General features: G+C 33.1%; 1 long non-coding RNA gene across 1 annotated transcript in view; it reads left to right on the top strand.

Moving 5' to 3' along the window:
• The window catches only part of LOC117085917, a 419,918-nt gene that overhangs the window by 318,325 nt on the left and 81,091 nt on the right, over nucleotides 1-20,502 (top strand). The window lies entirely within an intron of this gene.

Genomic DNA, 20,502 nt, shown 5'->3' with positions numbered 1-20,502 from the left:
TTAGAAATATCATAATAATGTTGGCTCTACATAATAAAAAAAAATTCCAAATGCCTCAAGATTGTCTGTGGGGATTCAGTTTAAACTATTTAACTGGCAGATGTATTCTGGACAGAAATTTAGTGTTGGTATCAAAGGGCTTCAAAATAAAATTAGTTCACCATTCTTGTACAGCAGAGCTTAATCAGTCTGACAAGTTTAAGAAGACTTTCCTCACAGACAAAGGTTATTTTGACAAAGCCAAATTAAGGACCAAGTAGATCTTGATACACAGAAAGAATGCTCAGTCCCTACTGAGTCTAGTGATAATTAACATCTGACTTAAAAAACCACTGGGAATTACTTGGAATGCTTTAATTGGTCCACCTTACTTGCCTGCAGGCTTTTCTGTTAGGGGAATGATTTAAGACTCTTCTTACTTTCAGCTAAATCTCAGCATGTCTCAAATTTCTGAAGCCACCTTTATCATTTGAGGCCCTGAGGAAAAAATGAATTGTAATTCAGCTTTCATCTTACTTCATGGAGAACCTTAAGTGTTTCTATAGCGTTAAAGGGAGAGCTGACTAAGAAGGCAGAAATCAATCACAAGGTAAAGAAAAGTAAGTAGGAATGCATCTTTAGGGGTCCATTAATACACATGACCTACTTCTTTCATGGAAAATTTGTCAGATTATTATACATTTTAATGCAAAAGGGTAAGAAAGGATTAATTCGCAAAATCACTGGGGAAGGAAACTGAGATACACTGAGTCAGTACATAGCCACACATTTGCTTTCACCTATCAATATTGGTCACTCCCATGGGAAAATGGAACAGAAAATTGTGCAACATTAACTGTATCACTCATATATATTTATTATTGCCTACTTTGAATGAAACCCATGGGAGGGCGGCTATAAAAAATAATGATACCCTGATATCCATTAAGGGTGCGGATCTGACTGAAGGCATTATCAAATGTGGTAACATTTACAGCTGGACCACAACGGAAGCAGAAATAAATATGCAGATACTCCAAACCAGTCTGCCTGTCAATGAACCATTAAGGCGCATTATCCCAGCTGTCAACATTTTTTTCTGTTTGTTTTGAGTATTCATCTTTGCTAAATAGTAGACAGGCAAATTAATCTGTTTATTTTTAAGACTACACTTTTATAAATTTGGAAAGGTAAAACTATGTAAAGTTTTTGATGAAATGATGCTCTCTTGGAAGTTTTTGTATTGGTTTATTTGGTCTTTCTCTTTTTATTATGAATCATACTATCCTAATTTCAGAGAATATGTATACGTATATATAATTTGTAAATAATATCTGCCTTATTTTACTTTCACATATATGCAATGCATATTTTTATATAAATTCCTTGCACTTAAATACTAAGTCATTATTATAAAGATAGTCCTTAATGTGGATTTGAGCTATGTAGTTGTAGATAACACGTTCAGAAAGAAATTCTTAAAATCTCCTTGGATGCAGATAAAAACAAACAGCAACATATTTTTTTCTTTTTTGATATTTTTTACTATACACACACACAGAGAGACACACACACAAACACACTTCAATAGAATAAGAGTTCCGGTATTTTTGTACACAGAGACAGAAATGCCAAATGAGTAGAAAGTAGAGTCCTGCTGTCATTAAGAGTACTTGAATCTCTAATTCTGAATGAGTTGTCTGAGTGTTGTCAGTGAGCACGGTGAAAAATTCTTGTCAATCTGATATTTAATTGGAGGTACTTCATTTTATTTGTAATCTCTGGAGGAAAGCCCTCTCAAACAGTGGACTCATAATACTTATAATTAAGATACTTCACTCCAAGACTTGCTTTCATTTAAAATACACTGAATTATTCTTTCAGGATTCAAAGGAACACATGACATTGACATGAAATACATGCAGCAAAATTTATGGGACAACAATTTATAGCGGGTTGTCTTAGGGGAAAAGTTTTGTCTTAAATTCCTGTCATTCCTCAAGAATTTGTTCTATTTTCAGGTAGGAAGAAATTGGTATTTGTAGTATCGTATATGTAAGCATGGGAAGGAACAATGACAGTCCATCAAGATGTAATTTTGATACTGGTAAGAATCAAACTTATAATGTGAAATGGGAGAATATGTTCTTAAGTTGCCCACAAGCCAATTCATCTTCGAATAAAAAAGTCGCCATAATGCAGGTAAAAGAATAGCACTGGAAACTAGAAAAAGTAGTTATATATACATGTCAAGTATCCAAAGACATTTCTGCCAGAGAAGTTCAGATAAGGCCACATAGAAGAAAGGACCAACATGACACATGACTTGCCACAAATCACTTGTAACTTGCTAATGGAGCTCTCATAATTGGAAAGGTAAGGACAAGACTGGATCAGTTAGAGACCACAGCAGTCCTTCCAGTAATGCTTCTGTGAAGCCCAGGAGGTGCAGGAGGCCATGCTGAACAGAGAGCCTGATGTGGTGCTTCCTGCAGGCTGCAGCTTAAAGCTAGTATCTGGGCCAGGCAAAGTGACTGTGAACTGGTATCGCTGGTGTTCAATTAGTGCATTTATTCCAGCTGATGAACAGCTGGCTCCAGTTAGAATCCAACTGCTTCCACAACAAAGGAACCCTACCCAATCTCTCTTTCTTGGTTCTCTCAACATTTTGCTTATTGCAAAATCTCTGAGGACCAAATGGGCTGCTGCAAACCTAAATGTTCACCTACATGGGGACCTGAAAGAAGAGCTGAGGTTCTCCTATAATGCAGCCAAAGTAAATTCATCTTCCTGTTAAAAATTAAATAGGCTGGGCATGGTGGCTCATGCCTGTAATGCTAGCACTTTGGGAAGATGAGGCAGAAGGATCACTTGAGCCCGGGGATTTCAGATCAACCTGGGCAACAAAGTAAGACTCTCATTTCTACAAAAATTAAAAAATTAACCAGGCATGTTGATGTGCTGCTGGGGAGGCTGAGGATTACTAGAGCCAAGGAGTTCAAGGCTGCAGTGAACTGCGGTCGTGCCACTTCACTGTAGCCTGGGCAACAGAGCGAGACCTTGCGTCAATAATAATAACAACAATAATACTAATAATGAAATATAGAGAAAATTAGATAACACAAGGAAACATTTACAGTTCAAAAGGAGCACAATATAAAGAAGCAAAACATCTCTTCCTATGACAATTTTAATAAGAGTTAAGAAAATGCACAGAAATGCATACTTTTGTTATTTGTATTTTTTCATTTGCTAAACTTAATATTACTTTTAAAACATTCACTATGTGCTGGGTGCTCTTCTAAGTATTTTATAAATGTTAACATGTTTAGCCAACATAATAACTTCCGTCCTAATTTCATTTACACGAATTTTATTCTTAAGAAACACCAAGAGTATGTTTGGAAAATAAAAGTGGAAGAAACAAAGAGAGAAAACTCTGAGATCAAAAAAGGATCATGGCTTCTAGTCTAATTTGTTGCATGTAACAACAGCTCAATAAATATTTGTAGACTTGAGTTTTGTTAAATGTAAACTATTTCTGAATTTTATTTATTTATTTTTATTTTATTTACTTTTTTGAGATAGGATCTCACTCTATCGCCCAGGCTGGAGTGTTATGTCACAAATTTCTAATTTTTAGAATATAAGCAGCATATTATAGATTAGGTTATTAGAAAAAAAAAAAACTAGTGTCAAAGTAATAAAGAATCTTGAAAAGTTCCCATATAATTAAAAATAAATGATAGATAAATTGTATAATAAAGGAAAATATTATGGGTAAAATATTAGCAATTTGTAATGTTATTAAAGGAATCCCAGGTTGAATAATGGAAGTAATCAATATTGAAGAAATAATAGGAAATGGTTGAAGAAAATTTTCTTTTTTAATGAAAGTTTTCACTATATACTAGATTAAATTGATGATGATGATGACGATAACTGACATTAAACTAATAGTAATTATTAACTTCCAAAGTGTTCTGTGTCTATAAATTCATTTAATGTTCTCAACTTATTAACCCTGTTGAACCTGATTAAAGGATTAGTGTTAATATCAGCATTTTTGCACATGCAGAAATTAAAGTGTAAGACGACAGTTAAAGCCTAGACTCAGTCAAACTCATGAAGCCTTTTCCTGATCCATTCATTGGAATCACCTCTATACCACACTCTATTGATTAAAAGAGACCCACACCTTAGTAAATGACTGCACTTTGAGAAAGAAAAAAAAAAGCCACACCTATTCATACACAAACATCAAAAACAAACACTAGAACAAAACAAAACCAAAAACAGCCTGGTGACTAAAAACAATAGACTTGAAAGTTGTCTAAGACAAAAATTAATACCAAAACCATAAATCTATTTCCATAGAATTTGAGTAAAACCAATTGAGATTCAAAGTTTTTATAACTAGTCATGAAAATGTTTATAAAATTTACTTATTAGAAAATAAAAAGTAACTCAAAGTCATCTTTGGAGCCAATAGTGAAATGAATCAAAACAAGTTATTCAATAATATCAGAGCTCTGTTAAGAATTAATGATTAATTAAAAAAAATAAAACCATAAAAATTCTAGATTGTTATGTATATCAGTATGTCAGAAATAGATGTTGCATTATCAACTTAAAAATTAATTCAATAATATTTACTGAGAGATAACAATGTGCTAAGTTCTATGGATTCAACAATGACCAAAACTGCTCTTGTGGAACATTTTTTACTGGGGATAATGGAGCCATAAATAAAAAAATTTAGCCATGTGATAAATACCATGAAGAAAAAGCAGAAAACGGGAAGAAAGAGTGTGGGCAATAATGAAAGATCTTGTTTGTGTTAAGGAGACCTTTTAATTGGCGGAAGTGATGGAGTGAGCCTGGAGATGATCTTCCCAGAAAGAAGGGACAGCAAAGAGCAAGGAACCTGATGTTGAAGACTGCCTGGCTAGTTTCAAAGAAAAGAAGTCAGTGAGTTAGAAAAGAAGGTCAAAGTAAGAAACTGATCATTTATGCCAGGAGTTGGCAAATTGTGCCTATTGACTAAATTCTTCTCAACATATATTTTTGTAACAAAAATGTTATGGGAACACAGACACACAACTCAATTATTTACATTGTCTACGAATGCTTTCAGCCAACAATGGCAGAGTTGGATAGTTGTGCATAGTGTTCACTGCCCGCAGAGCTGCAACTAGTATTTATTTACTTTCCTTTGACCGAAAATGTTTACCAGATCTTGGCTTATGCCATTATTAGGTTTTGAATTTTAATGAGTGAGAAGAGAAGTCGTGAGAGCTTTCTGAAGTGAAAAGTGCTATGACATGACATAATATTAGAAGAATTATAGTTGCTCCCATTTAGCAAATTGGGTTTTTATTATTATTATTATTATTATTATTATTATTATTATTATTTAAGGTATTATGAAGGATGAGGTGCAGTGGCATGATCATGGGTGATTGAGATGAAGGGTGTATGAAGTATTTAGATTCTGTATATATTTGAAGAAAGTGTTGAAGGAATTAGTGACTGATTTGATGTGGGGTGAGAATGGGAGAGGAGTCAGGGGTAACTCAAAAGATTTTTCTCTCAGTATCTGGTAGAATGCAGTTCCTATAGACTAAGGAAAGAAGAAATGGGGAAAAATAGATTGCAAAATAAGAATTTCAAAATAATCTACATCTGAGACCTGGGATTAGTAAGGATAGAATTAACAAATATTGTTTAATTCTTGACATTGACAGGTAGAGTAATAGATTAGCTATATTTTTTACGTGTAAAAATCACTACAATGACCAAGTAACAAGTACTTTGAATACTTAATTGTAAACTCTGAGTTCATAAATATATAAATAACTGATTGACCACATAAATAATGGAAGATAAGAAATTCTTTCTTCCAAGAATTGCAAATAATTTATATTGATAAAAACCTCACTGAGAGATAAAGATTAATTCCCACCCATCCCTCCTTGAGTGTGGGCTGCACTTAGACTTGCTTCTAAAGAATATGGTAGGGAAAGAGGTCAAAATGGGTAACTTCACAGTGGACAATCCTGACAAACAAAACTGTACCAAAATGATCAAGCGAACGTTATCAATGATAAGTCATGCTGATAACATGCACTGCTGATATAAGATGATAAGAAAGGTAATTCATCTCTGTGGTATTCCTTCCCAAAATTATATCCCTGGTCTAACCATGAGAAAAGAAATATGAGAATCTCAAACTAAGACACATTTTACAAAATACCTGACCAATACTCCTCAAAAGTGTCAAGACCATGATAAACAAGAAAATAAACTGTCATAAACCACAGGCAACTAAGGATACACAACATCTAAATACAATGTGGTATCCTGAAACCAAAGGACATTAGTGGAAAAATAAAATAGAAATAAAATCTGTAGCTGGGTTAATAGTAATACACCAATTTGTCTTCTTAGTTGTAAAAACTGTAACTTGGTGATAATGTAAGAGGCTGACAATAGAGAAAATTGGACAATCTTTAATCTTTTCTGTAATCTAAAATGATTCCAAAATATAAAAGTTTATTTTAAAAATATGAGCTCTAAAAATCACTACTAGTAAAAATATCTTATATTTTTCCAATAACTAGCAAAGAAAAAATTAATTTAAAAGATGACCTTTCACAGTGAACAAGAAAAATCATAAAAGCTAGAAAGCATGGTACTCAAAGTATTAAAAACCAAGTGAAATATACAAGTTCAAGGAAATATAATGACATAACTAAGTACGATTAATATTAACATATTCATTCCTCTTCTAAGAAGTGAAGCTTACAATAATTTCTTAATGGGAATATCTTGTGAAAAATTAAAGTAGTCTTAAATAGAATTAAATTAAAACTTAAAAGAATAATTTAAAAAATGAATGTCCTGTCAAAAAGCAAGAAATATCATTCTAAGATATTTAGAAAATCTAAGGAGAAAAATCGTATAGTATATCAGAGATATAACTGATGCTAGATTCAATAAGAATTGTGTTAAATGAAAAACTAAATTAAATTTAAATTAATATTATCAGCTGAGAAAAAGATACACAAACTGTATATTTCATTCCAAATTTTAACATCTCTAATTGATAAAAATGGTCCAACAAATTATCCAATTAAGTGGAAAATATGATGTACAGTAATTTCATTAAAGTATTATGTAAAAGCACTTTATAATACTTACATATTTATGTTTACAATTGTAAAATTGAATACAAATCAATAAAAAATTCTGGTCCACACAAGAAAACTGTACTACTTAGTAATTTGCATTTATTTCATTATTTAATATTACAGACATTTTAAAATAATATTTTGCAAAACTTCAGCTTGCAGTATTTCTAAAACTTTTAGGTACTACTTGAGCATTTTTATAGATAATGTAAATATATATTTTTTTAATTCTAGTAAGTAGGTGAAAATAATCTAAATATTTATTAATAAAATTTGATTCAATAAATCCAATATGCTTATTTAATGGAAACTTTCTATTCATTAAAAACTCATGTTTCCAAAGGATATTTTAATTTTCTTGGGAGCATATGTAGGATTTATTGTTAGGAAAGAGAGCAACTTGCAAGATACTGTATTTAATATGCTTCCAATTATTTTTTAAATAAAAATATATAAATGAAATATAGCAAAACTTTAGCAGTTAATTTATCTGGCTTATAGCATGGCTTTCAGAGGATGGGTAGGTAGATAGATGAGATAGATTAGATAGAGAGAGAGATACACATACAGATTGATTTTTTCTCTATTTTCAATGTAGTCATTTTATAATCAATAAAAACAAATGTTAAAAGGTAAAAGAATGAACTTCCTAAATTTTTGCTTAAAATTTTTACTGAACAAGTGAATTAACATTCTTTTACCTTTCCTCCAATTTTTTTTTACATTTTTTTTTAAAGGTAGAGAAGCAAATACATAGAGAATATTTAATTCCTTACTAGTTGTAAATATATAGTACATATCTGATCACATAAAGCAGGCAGATAGATTGATGAATAAATCACATATGAAAAATGAAAAGTACCATACAAAAATGTCATCTTATAGGAGTTATCTCATCAGTAGAGCTATGCCTAGAACCTACCAATAATATTTTCTTTACTCAAAAGTCTTTATTTATTTTTCTTCCCTTCCTCTCTTAGCAGTCTGTCTTTTTTTCTTTGTGGAAATAGATACTGGAAAATAAGTGGCTGGCAGAGTAAGGAAGGTGGTTAGGCTAGAATGTGCCCATAAAGAAGGACTCACCTGAGAAATTTATCTAAGATATGAAAATGCAAAATGAACTTAAGAGTTTTGTATGTAGTCTGGTGTGGTGTGGTATGGATCGTGGATGCAAGAAACAATCCTGAAAAAGTGGTTTTTGACAAGATGCTAAATTAATCATAGCCATTATAAGAATTTTGAACACCATATTATAGACAATAAGCGACCACTGAAAAAATTGTGTTTTACTTAGATAATTTTAATAGCAATGTAAAGCATGATTACAGAGATAAAACAGAAATAAGGAACAGATAGAATGTAAGAATTCATGCAAAAGATGATAGCATCTTAGAGGAAAGACAGGAGGAGAAAATTTCAGGAAATCTTCTTGAACGTATAATTACAATGATTTTTAATATGTGTTTGGTAGCCCATTATGTGTGCATAGATGGATAAAGAAACTTTTGACCTAAACTGCTGGAAGGACTGAATTAAAACCATAAATGCTACTAGAAAGTCTCTCCAAAATTACTCTTAATGTTAAAGGTCTTTCATACTAGTCATGATGAAATAAAGATTAGTCACAATAGAAATAAAGCTGGGCTGGGTGCAGTAGCTCATGCCTGTAATCCCAGCACTTTGGGAGGCCAAAGCTGGTGGATCTCCAAAGGTCAGGAGTTTGAGACCAGCTGGGCCAACATGGTGAAACCCCGTCTCTACTAAAAATATAAAAATTAGCCAGATGTGGTGGTGCACACCTATAATCTCAGTTACTTGGGAGGCTGAGGCAGGAGAATCGCTGGAACCCAGGAGGCAGAGGTTGCATTGAGCCAAGATGGCACCATGGCGCTCCAGGCTGGGCAACAGATCAAGAGTCTGAGAAAGAAGGAAGGAAGGAAGGAAGGAAGGAAGGAAGGAAGGAAGGAGGAAGGAAGGAAGGAAGGAAGAAGGAAGGAAGGAAGGAAGGAAGGAAGGGAGGGAGGGAGGGAGGGAGGGAGGGAGGGAGGGAGGGAGGGGGAGGGAGGGAGGGAGGGAGGGAGGAAGGAAAGAAAGAAAGAAAGAAAGAAAAAGAAAGAAAGAAAAAGAAAGAAAGAAAGAAGAAAGAAAGAAAGAAAGAAAGAAAGAAAGAAAGAAAGAAAGAAAGAAAGAAAGAAAGAAAGAAAGAAAGGAAAGAAAGAAAGAGAGGGAGAGAGAGAAGAAAGTTTGCCATAGCTATGAACTCTTAGAGATCAAGAAGGACACCATTAAATCCTTTTTGTTAAAATCCATAATTGTCTAAGTTATGGTTATAGTCTAATTATCTAACTCGGCATATTTTAGACAAACGAGTAAATGAATGAATGAAATCCTTTGACTCAACTTTTAATATCAGAAAGTGAGACAATGAATTATTTGCAATGCCATTTCCATCCTGAAATAGAAAAACAAGAAGTGTGACAAAAGAGATGGATCATGTATAACAAAACCTGGAAGGCAATGCCACTGATAGATATTTTTGAATTTTGTCTGGTCCATTTGCAGGACAGAAAGACCTGTCATATAGGAAATTTGTGCTAATTTCCTATATGACAGGAAGAGTTTCCTGTAAGAGATACCTTTTCAAATTTGAAAATAGCGTTTCTATTTTAAAAAGTTATATTTTTGTGTGTGATTTTAAAAAAATATGTTCCAGTGTTAAATGTTGGCAAATTATCTTTTTTCAAATTGAAGTTGATTGGTAAGGGGGAAATGTATTAATCTGCACTATTCTAAAGAGGGAAAAATATACAATTAAATTTTGAATGGGAGAAGCACAGGGGATTTTTTGTGTTCTCAATCTTAAAAGACATCTTGAGAAAAATTATTTTTTAATCTTCTGCTATGTTTAAACCAAAAGATAAATTAGAAAATTCTAGGAAATGGAGTTATGGTATTACTAAGAGAGTTTGAAAAGGAAATTGAAAAAAATCTGAAATACTATATTCAGGCATTTGAGCCAAAGTTTAAGAATGAGAGAAGACAATATATAAATATTAATTCCAAGCTAATTGGGATGCAGTTCAAATAAACACAGCAATAGGGATTGGTATACGATAATTGGATAAAAAATTAAATGTGCTTGCCTATTAAATCTGCCAGATTATTTTCAACTGCCTTATTGATACAGTGCCTCTCACTATATGCCAAGCACTGTTTTAAATGTTGGAAATAGTGTGTTGAAGGAAACACACCGACTTCCTGCCCTCCTGAAGTTGACAGTTCTTGCCTGGAAAGCTTACACTCAAGCAACAAGTCCCTATTAAAGTGCCAGTGACTGAAGATCTCCTCAGCTCTCCAATATGAAATTACTGGCTCAAACTCCTATACTATCAAGTAATGTTAATTCTTCTACGCAGCATTTGCAACTCTTGATAAAAATCAACTTATTTGCAGGATTTGTCTTTGCACATTCTAGGTACTTAAAAACGCCAAGTCTTAGATGAAAACAGGAATGATATCTTGAACATATTCTAAATTCCTTATGGAAATGGGTTAGCCTACTGCCTGGATGTGAAATCATATTAGGAACTTAACATTTCACAACAGAATGTCAATTCAGCTGCCTGAGTGTTTGAAATGTAAAACATATGGATCGTTTTACCAACAACACAAAATATTGGCATTTCAGACACTCATTAAAAATGTCAATCATAAATTAACTGTGATGCCAAAAACTTGCTTGAGACATCTGATATTTGAGAGATAGAATTTAAAAGATATATGAAGCATCCATTTCTCTAGTCAGGAAATCATGAAACTGAAGCTCAGATTTGCATTTAGTTTTCCAAATTACATGACTTGACGGAATTGAGAATTTATTCTTCCCTTACACCATTACGTCCATGCTTTCAGATAATAAAATTTGTTGGTTTAATGACTGCATTCATTTACTTATAAATACTTATAGACTTAGTGCCACAATTATGCCAAGTATAAATATAACGGACATATAAGATAATACACCTGCTTTTCTAAAAAAAAAAAAAAAAACAGAAAGGTGTTATAGTCAAAGACCTGTCTGGACTCTTAACATGAGTTTACATTCCTCCTTTCTTACTCTTAAGCTGTATCCTTTTAAGCAAATTTTATTATCTTTCAAAACACCAATGTTTTTATTTGTAAAGTAGATTTTGATAGCATGTGCCTGTGTCATACAGCTCTTGAAACAATAAAAAATTATGATATTGTTAAGAGCTTAGCACTGCACTTGCATGGTAAACAGTTATTATGTTTATGCTAAGTTCTAATTATTGTTAAAGATACTATTTTACTTTTTATTTTAGGTAATTATAATTAACGTGTAGTTTTAAGAAGTGAGTTAGAGAAATTCTGTGTAACCATCACCCAGTTCACCCAATTTTCCCGATTATGACATCTTGTATAACTATAGTACACAGCAATATCATAAGCAGGAAATTGGCACGGCTATAGTCACTAAAGCTTATTCAGAATTCACCAGTGTGTGTATTTAGTGCTAAAACATTTTACCTTACATTTGTGTGACCATCACCATAATCAAGACACAGGATAGTTCTATCACAGAGCTTCTGCTTGTTCTTTTACAGTGACAGCTATCTTCCTCCCTCACTCTGCCTCTCCCTAACACTTGACAATCACTACTCCCTTCTCTATCTCTATAATTTTAAGATTGTTATATAAATGCAATCATGTACAACTTTTTTGGAGACTATTTTTTCCCTCAGAAGAGTTCCCTTAAAATCCATTCAAATTTTCCTTTTTAAGACTAATATTCCATGGTATGGATGAATTACTGTGTATTTAACATATTTATCCATTGAAGGACATATTTGTTATTTCTATATTTGGAGTAATAAATTTAAAACTGCAGTGAACATCGGTGTACAGATTTCCAGGTGACCATGTTTTCAATTCTCTTGGAAGAATGATCAAGAATACAATTGATTGGTCATATGGTATACAGACACTTTTTAGCTGTTATACATAATTTTGAGAACGGCTGTCTTACTTTACACTCCAACCAACAGTGTATCATGGCTCTAGGCCTTCCACATGCTAGATAGCATATGATGCAATCACTATTTGTTATTTCAGTCATTTTGATAGGTGTGAAGTAAATTTTGGTATCATTTTAATTTGCAGTTTTCTGATGATTAAATGTTGGTTATATTTTCATGTGTTTATCTGCTATCTGTATACCCTCTTCAGTTAAATATGTTTTATCTTTTGCCTGTTTTCTAACTGAATCATTTTGTTGTTCTTGTTTACTAGATATCTTTACATATTCTAAATGCAAATCTCGTTTTGGATATGTGGCTATCGAGGTGTTTCTGTTTTGTTTTCTTCTGTCAGTAGCTTCATTTTTATTCTCTCCACAGAGTCATTCATGGAGAAAAAGTTTTTAATTCTTATGAAATCTAATTTATCAAATTTTTCTTTAATAGACTTAGACAAGTCTAAGACCTTTTCACCTAGTTCCAAGTCTCAAAGAGTTTCGCCTATGCATTTTTGTAAACATTTTACAATTTCAGGTTTTGAATCTAAATTCATAATTCATTTTAGTTGAGTTTTGTAATAATGTGTGATATTTAGGTTCAAGGTTTTTTTTTTTTTTTTTTTTGCCTATGAATGTTCAAATGCTTTAACACCATTTGTTGAAAAGACTATACCTCTCCCAATTTTGTTCATCTCCACCAGGCACATATTGGTTATTATTCCAGTTCTCTATCCTGTTTCATTGATCTATGTGATCCTCTCTCCACTAATACCACAGTCTTCATTCAGATTCCATGTAGTAGGACCTATTATCAGATAACAGTTATTCCTCTCATTTAGTTCACATATATACAAATATGTTTTAGCCTTTCTAGGTTTTCTATCTTCCCGTGTAAATCTCAGGATAAAGTTTTCTAGGCTGTGTAACTACTTACTAAGAATTTGAAAGAAATTGCATTTAATCTGTAGGTGAAATTGGAATGATTTAACATCTTTATTATTAGTCTTCAAATTTACAAATGTGGACTGTCTCTACATTTATTTGGCTCTTCTTTGATTTCTTTCATCAGAATTTTGTAATTTTCAGAGTATAAATCCTGTAGATACTTTGTTAGGTCTCTACCTGAATGCTTCACTTTCCTTAAATAAATTTTTAGTGTTTTTTTTTTTTTTTTTAAATTTCAGCCCTCACATATTTATTTTAGTATATAGAAATGTTATTTATTTTCATATACTGATATATCACTCAGCTTTACTGAACTCACTTCTTAGTTCCAAGACTTTTTTGTAGAATTTCTTTCTTATCAATCACCTTTTTTTTCTTTTCTTGCTTTGTAGTGCAGATTAGAACCTCCAGCATTATGTTTAATAAGAGTGGTGAAAGTCAACATCCTTGCCTTGCTCATAAATTTAGTAAAAAAGCATTTAGCTTTTCAACATTAACTGTGATGTTACCTGTAGATTATTTGTAGGTGTTCCTTAATTAAATTGAGAAAGTTTATTAATTTGTCAGTACTATCAAAACAAAGCTCCACAGTCTGGAGCTGCATAAACAACACAAATTTATGTTCTTACAGTTCTGGAGGCTAGAAGCTCAAGATAAAGGGTCTGTAGGCCTCTTTTGCTGAGGTCTTTCTCCTTGGCTTATAGAAGACTGTCTTTTCTCTATGTCTTCATGTGATCTTTCCTCTGTGTGTGCCTGTGCACTTGTCTTCTCTTCTTACAGTGACACTAGTCATATTGCCTTAGGGCTCACCCCAGTGACCTCATTTAAACTTACTCACTTATTTAAATACCCTGTTTCCAAATAAAGTCATATTTTGAGGTACGGGGAGTTAGGACTTCAAAATATGAATTTGGGGAAAATACAAACATAGGAAATTCTGCTGATATTTATTTGCTTTGATTTTCTATTTAAAATGGGTGCTAGATTTTCCCAAATGCTTTTTATGTATCAGTTGATGTGATTTTACAACTTTTCTTTTAAAGTAGTTGATGTGGTATATTACTTTTTAAAATTAAACCAGCCTTATATACATGGAATGAGTCCCATTTGTTACTGGGGTATCATTTTTTCATAAATTGTTGGATTAAATTTGATAACATTCTGTTTAGAATTATTTTTTCCTAAGATCATGAAAGATATTCATCTACAATTTAATTTTTGTACTGTCTACCTTTGGTATCAGGGTAATACTGGCCTCATAAAATGAGTTAGAATGTGTTTCTCATTGTCTATTTTCTAGAAAACATTGTCTAAAATTATGTTAATTATTTGATAGAATTCTCCAGTGAAATCATCTTGCCTAGAGTTTTTTGGGGGAGGAGTTTAATTTTTAAAAATTCCATTTTTAAGTTGTTGTAAGACTATTCAGAATATCTGTTTTATCTTGCTAAGTCTTAGTAGTGTGTGATCCTAAGACCATTTTTTCTAAGTTGTATAATTTATGGTATAAGGTTACTTAAAGTAATCTCTCATTATCCTTTTAATGTCTGCAGAGTCTCTAATGGATATTCCTGGTTACATTCCCAGTATTGGTAACTTGAGTCTTCTCTCTCTCTATCTCTACCTTCCTGACGTTTGTCAGTTTTATTGGTTTTGTGAAGAAGTAGCTTTTAGTTTCATTGATCTTTTTCTTGTTTTTCTCTGGTCATTTTTATTGATTTTCACAAATATAATTTCCTTCATTCAACTTGCTTTGTGTTTATTTTGTGCTTCTTTCTTTTTCCTGAAGGTTGAACATAGGTTATTAATTTGAGACCTTTCTTTGTCTTTGATGCAAATATTTAAAATGTCCCTCTTAGTACTGTTAGCTGTATTCTAGATATTTTGATATGTTCTATTTTTGTTTTCATTCAGTTATGATTTTTGAAACTTATTTTGACACTTTTTCTTGATTTCATGAACTATCTAGAAGTGTTTTATTTTCATGTGTTTGGAGATTTCCTTCTTGTCTTTAGTTGTTTCTAGCTTGATTCCATTCTGGTCAGAGAATATGCCGTACATAATTTTAGTTCTTTAAGTTTTTTCAGGTTTGTTTTATGGCCCTGATATGGTCCACCTTAGTGGATGTTCTGTAGGTGCTTGATAAAAAGTTCTTTATTCACGGTTGTTGCCTGGGTGTTCTACATGTCAAATAGATTCTGGTGGTTGCTTGTGTAATTCATTTCTTCCATATCCCTGCTGATTTTCTGTTTAATAATTATAACCATTTCCCGAAGGGGGAATTGGAGTTCCTAATTATAATTATGGAGTTGTCTACTTTTTTAGTTCTATAAGTTTTTGCAGCACTTATTTTCGGGCTCTGTTGTTTGGTGTATATACATTTATAAATTTATGTCTTTTTGATTGATCCTTTTACATTATAAAAACACATTTTAATAAGAATTATTAGTTATGTTGCCCTGCATACATTTTATGGAATCTTAAGAAATATAGTCTACATGAATTAATGATAAAATAGGGTAGGCTTAAACCCTAATGCAGTAGTAAGATAAGCTATTTTAACCTTCAGTGAAATCACCGGAAATACATTTTATAGGATGGAATATGACAACAAGAAAGAGAATCTCAGTCTTCTGCAAAGAGTTTTAAATACTGCAGTATATTAGCTTGTTCTGCTATAACAAAAGTACCACAGACTTCATGGCTTATAAACAAACAGAAATTCATTTCCCACAGTTCTTAATAATGGAAGTTCAAGATCAGTGTGCCAGCATTTTTATCTGTTTTCTTTTTTATCTATTTTTATCTATTTTCTTTAATTTTTTAATCTATTTTTATCTATTTTCTTTAATTGCAAAACTCAGAAACAAAATCAAGTGGATTTTCAAGGAAAATGTGGGTCTATCAGTAATTTAAACACATTTATATACATACTTCAGAAAATCAATGTGTTTGGTTTTTGTTTTTGTTTATTGTTCTTTCTTAGACAAAGCATAACATTTTTCCCCAGAAAGGAACACTGCCTTTAGTTTAATGAGAATGTCAATTTACTTGATTACCAAAATAAGTTGCCTATGGTATCTACTAAAATATATACTTTCCCTTTTGTATGACTTTAGATTTTAGAATCCCATATTATATCATATAGACATTTTTTATAAAATCTATTATTATCATTGCATACAATATCGAATCATTGAATCCATTCCCCACTGTGGAATTAGATGTGTAACTATTGTCTCACAATGAATATGCTGCCTAAAAATGGACTCCTTTATAAACACAACAATAACATTTTGAATTCCATCATTATGAAAGATTAGAAATGTGCAATATAATTCCCAGGGTTTTATCGTTAATGTGAAACTAGCTGAAATATTTACATTTTCAGTGCCAGTTTAATTAAGCATATTCATTGTCCTGAATCAACATATAATTTGCACTGGGTTTAAATATTTCAGTATTGTTTGTACAGAGTTTAAACACTGTCACAGAGGGTCCGTAGTGTTCACTTTAAACTCTAGCAAATGAGTCATTTTAAGCTAACCCAAGCTTCTTGGTGCATTGCAACAGAGCTTTACATTTCCTGACAAATTGAATTCCAGCCAGGTGTCACTCTTTAGAATCCCTAAGGTTTATCTCTGCCCTTTCTGCTCTGACATATGCTTTTGACATACCCAGAAAATTATGTGATAGAAACCTGTGGAGTGGTAATACCTTCTACAGCAGGGGTCAGCTGTAAAGAACCATTAATGAGGCCTCCCATAAACAAACTGTTCTGAACGGTGAGGGTGGCATAGGAAAAGAAGAGATATAATCTACTGTTACATAACGCATACAATGCAGGATTTTCTTATAACCCATTCTTCAGTGTTTTTCCAAAATGCAAAAACAAGCTGATTTTTATGTCCATATCCCCCATGAAAAAAATTAGGTTATTTGAATTTTTATTTTTTCCTCTTAATTTAAAAGTATCAAAAATTGCTTTTATTAATGTTCTACAATGGATATATTATCTACTGTCTATGTTTACTAAAATATGAAAATATGTTTCACTTTTTGACAACATATACCTGAGGCATTCGAACAGAAATCAACTAATATTTGTGTAACTCACAAGAAACTGTTCCTAGTGGACCCCACCATGCAGGTAAACCTGTAGTGAAAATAATGAAAAACAATAAAGAAAGCATAACTACATGCAACAAGACAAAAGCTATTAAGTACAAACAAAATCAGATATTCAACTTACAATTTTTTTTAAGTGAAATCTGCTGGAAATGCAATACTATCTCTATAGAGAAGCACTAAGTAAAATGATTCAAATTATTTAAATTACTCCATAAAGAAATAAACAATATCCTAGACCAAGAAGCAGGAAAACACAGGCTATGATTAGATGACCTAGATAACCCTGCAGTGGTTATACTATCTGCATAATTCCTCTGTTTGATGACAAATTTGATGGTTATTTCTGATTTGTATATTTGTTGACATTTGGTTTTTTTGTTTATTATGGCTGGGCACTGTGGCTCACACCTGTAATACTAATGCTTTGGGAGGCTGAGACAAGTGGATCACCCAAGGCCAAGAGTTCGAGACTAGCCTGGATAACACAGCAAGATCCCATTTCTAAAAAAAAAAGTTTTAACTAGCCAGGCATGCTAGCTCATGCCTGTAGTCTCAGCTACTTGGGAGGCTGAGGCAGGAGGATTACTTGAGCCCAGGAGTCCAGGACTTCAGTATGACAGTGAACTATCAGCACACTACTACACTCTAACCTGGGTGAAAGAGTGAGACTGTGTCTCAAAAAAAAAAAAAAAATCGTTTATTGGTGTTATATGCAAATATGCTCTGAATAATGCATTCATTACTATATAAAACGTAGTCATTTTAGAATGAAGGTCAACTCCAATAAGTGAGTAAGTGGAGTCTGCAAAACCTCTAGTATTCAACGTGTTGAATGTGCTTCAAACTTTCTGGCTGTGACATAAGTTTTCCCAAGTATCTTCAGTAAAATAATGCACATCTAGACCTTTTGTAAAACACTCACTGTAACACAGGAAGGCATAATTTGGGTTATTTAATTTATTTTAAAACTAATTAGAAAAAAAATGTCCCTTTCTCCTTTTGTAAAATATGCTTAATAACAACTGATGTATACATAAAAACATCTGCCTAGAGATTGTGTATGTTTTTTCTCAGTCAAATATAAACAACTGAAATTAAATACAGTAACATATTAACTCATGATGGATTAAAGGCTTAAATGTAAAAACCAAGACTATAAAAACTCTAGAAGAGGCTGGGCGCGGTGGCTCAAGCCTGTAATCCCAGCACTTTGGGAGGCCGAGACGGGCGGATCACCAGGTCAGGAGATCGAGACCGTCCTGGCTAAAAAGGTGAAACCCCGTCTCTACTAAAAAATACAAAAAAACTAGCCGGGCGAGGTGGCGGGCGTCTGTAGTCTCAGCTACTCGGGAGGCTGAGGCAGGAGAATGGCGTAAACCCGGGAGGCGGAGCTTGCAGTGAGCCGAGATCCAGCCACTGCACTCCAGCCTGGGCGACAGAGCGAGACTCCATCTCAAAAAAAAAAAACTCTAGAAGAAAATCTAGGCAATGCCATTCAAGACACAGTCCTGGGCAAAGATTTCATTATGCAAAAGTCAAAAGCAATTGCAACAAAAAAACTGACAAGTGGGATCTAATTAAACTAAAGAGCTTCTGCACAGCAAAAGAAACTGTTATCAGAGTGAACAGACAACCTACAGAATGGGAGAAAGTTTTTGCAACCCATCAATGTGACAAAGAAAATATTGTGCCTATAAGAAACTTAAACAAATGTACAAGAAAAAAACAGATCACTCCACTAAAAAGTGGGCAAAAACCATGAACAGATAACTTCTCAAAAGAAGAATTTATGCAGCCAACAAATGTATGAAATAAAGCTCAACATCACTGATCATTAGAGAAATGCAAATCAAAACCACAATGAGATATCATTTCAAGCCAATGAGAATGGTAATTATTAAAAAGTCAAGAAACAACAGATGCTGGCAAGGATGCAGAGAGATATGAATGCTTTTACATTGTGGTTGGGAATGTAAATTAGTTCAACAATTGTAGAAGACAGTGTGGCAATTTCTCAAAGACCTAGAATCAGAAATACCATTTGACCCAACAATCCAGTTACTGGGTATTTACCCAAAGAAATACAAATCTTTTTATAATAAAGATATATGCATGCATATGTTCATTGCAGAACTATTTACAATAGTAAAGACATGGAATCAACCCAAATGCCCATCAGTGATAGACTGGATAAAGAAAATGTGGCACATATACACCATGGAATACTATTCAGCCATAAAAAGGAATGAGATCATGTCCTTTGCAGAGACATGGATGAAGCTAGGAGCCATCGTCCTCAGCAAACCAACACAGGGTAAGAAAACCAAACACTGCATGTTCTCACTCATAAGTGGGAGCTGAACAATGAGACCACACAGGCACAGGGAGGGGGATAACACACACTGGCCTGTCGGTGGTTGGGGAGTATGTGGGACTGGTTGTGGGGGTGGTGGAGAGAAAGCATCAGGAAAAATAACTAATGCACACAGGGATTAATACCTAGGTGATGGGTTGATAGGTGAGCACTGTGGCATAAGTTTATGTATGTGACAAACCTGCACATCCTGCACATGTATCCCAGAACAGAACTTAAAATAATATTTTATAATACAGTAAGATAAAGGAATTCTATAGAAGTCAGCACATAGTAAAATGCTGACTTGTGGAGTAGAGCCACCCCAGGACTCTATATTCTTCCTCCTTCCCACATCAAAAGTCTCCTTGATTACTCTAATCTGCCTTTCTTCCAGTCTTAATTTCAAGAACTCTGACAAGCTGGTGTGAATGAAAGAATCTTCATTTACAGCTTTCCCTCCCCTTTCCGCATCCCAATTCTGACATTACAATGCTTATGCCCCTGAGAAACTGTATCAGTGTAAGAAGTTTCTGGGTCCATGTGCATGTGTGTGATCTATCATTACAACTGGATTGTCAATAGCCTAAATATAGAAACAATGCCTTTGACATTTTCCCTTAGGGAAAAAGTTGACATTATTTGTCCTTTTTGCAATTCCTTAATAGGATAAACAATCTTACCTATTTTGAGTAGAGGGGTTTGTAACACATTTTGGGACAATCTTGGCCCTCAAATACTCTCTCTCAGTTTTTCTTTTTACTAACAACAGCAGCTATTGAATAACTAAATGAGATTAGATATATCACTTGAGGGTATTTTTTTCTCTTTTTAAAACCACTTTTTTCCTGTGCTTAATGCAAAAT

The sequence above is a fragment of the Trachypithecus francoisi genome, unplaced genomic scaffold (genome assembly GCF_009764315.1).
Source record: "Trachypithecus francoisi isolate TF-2019V2 unplaced genomic scaffold, Tfra_2.0 Lachesis_group1, whole genome shotgun sequence".
Lineage (NCBI taxonomy): Eukaryota > Metazoa > Chordata > Mammalia > Primates > Cercopithecidae > Trachypithecus > Trachypithecus francoisi.
This window is presented reverse-complemented; position numbering and strand designations above follow the sequence as displayed.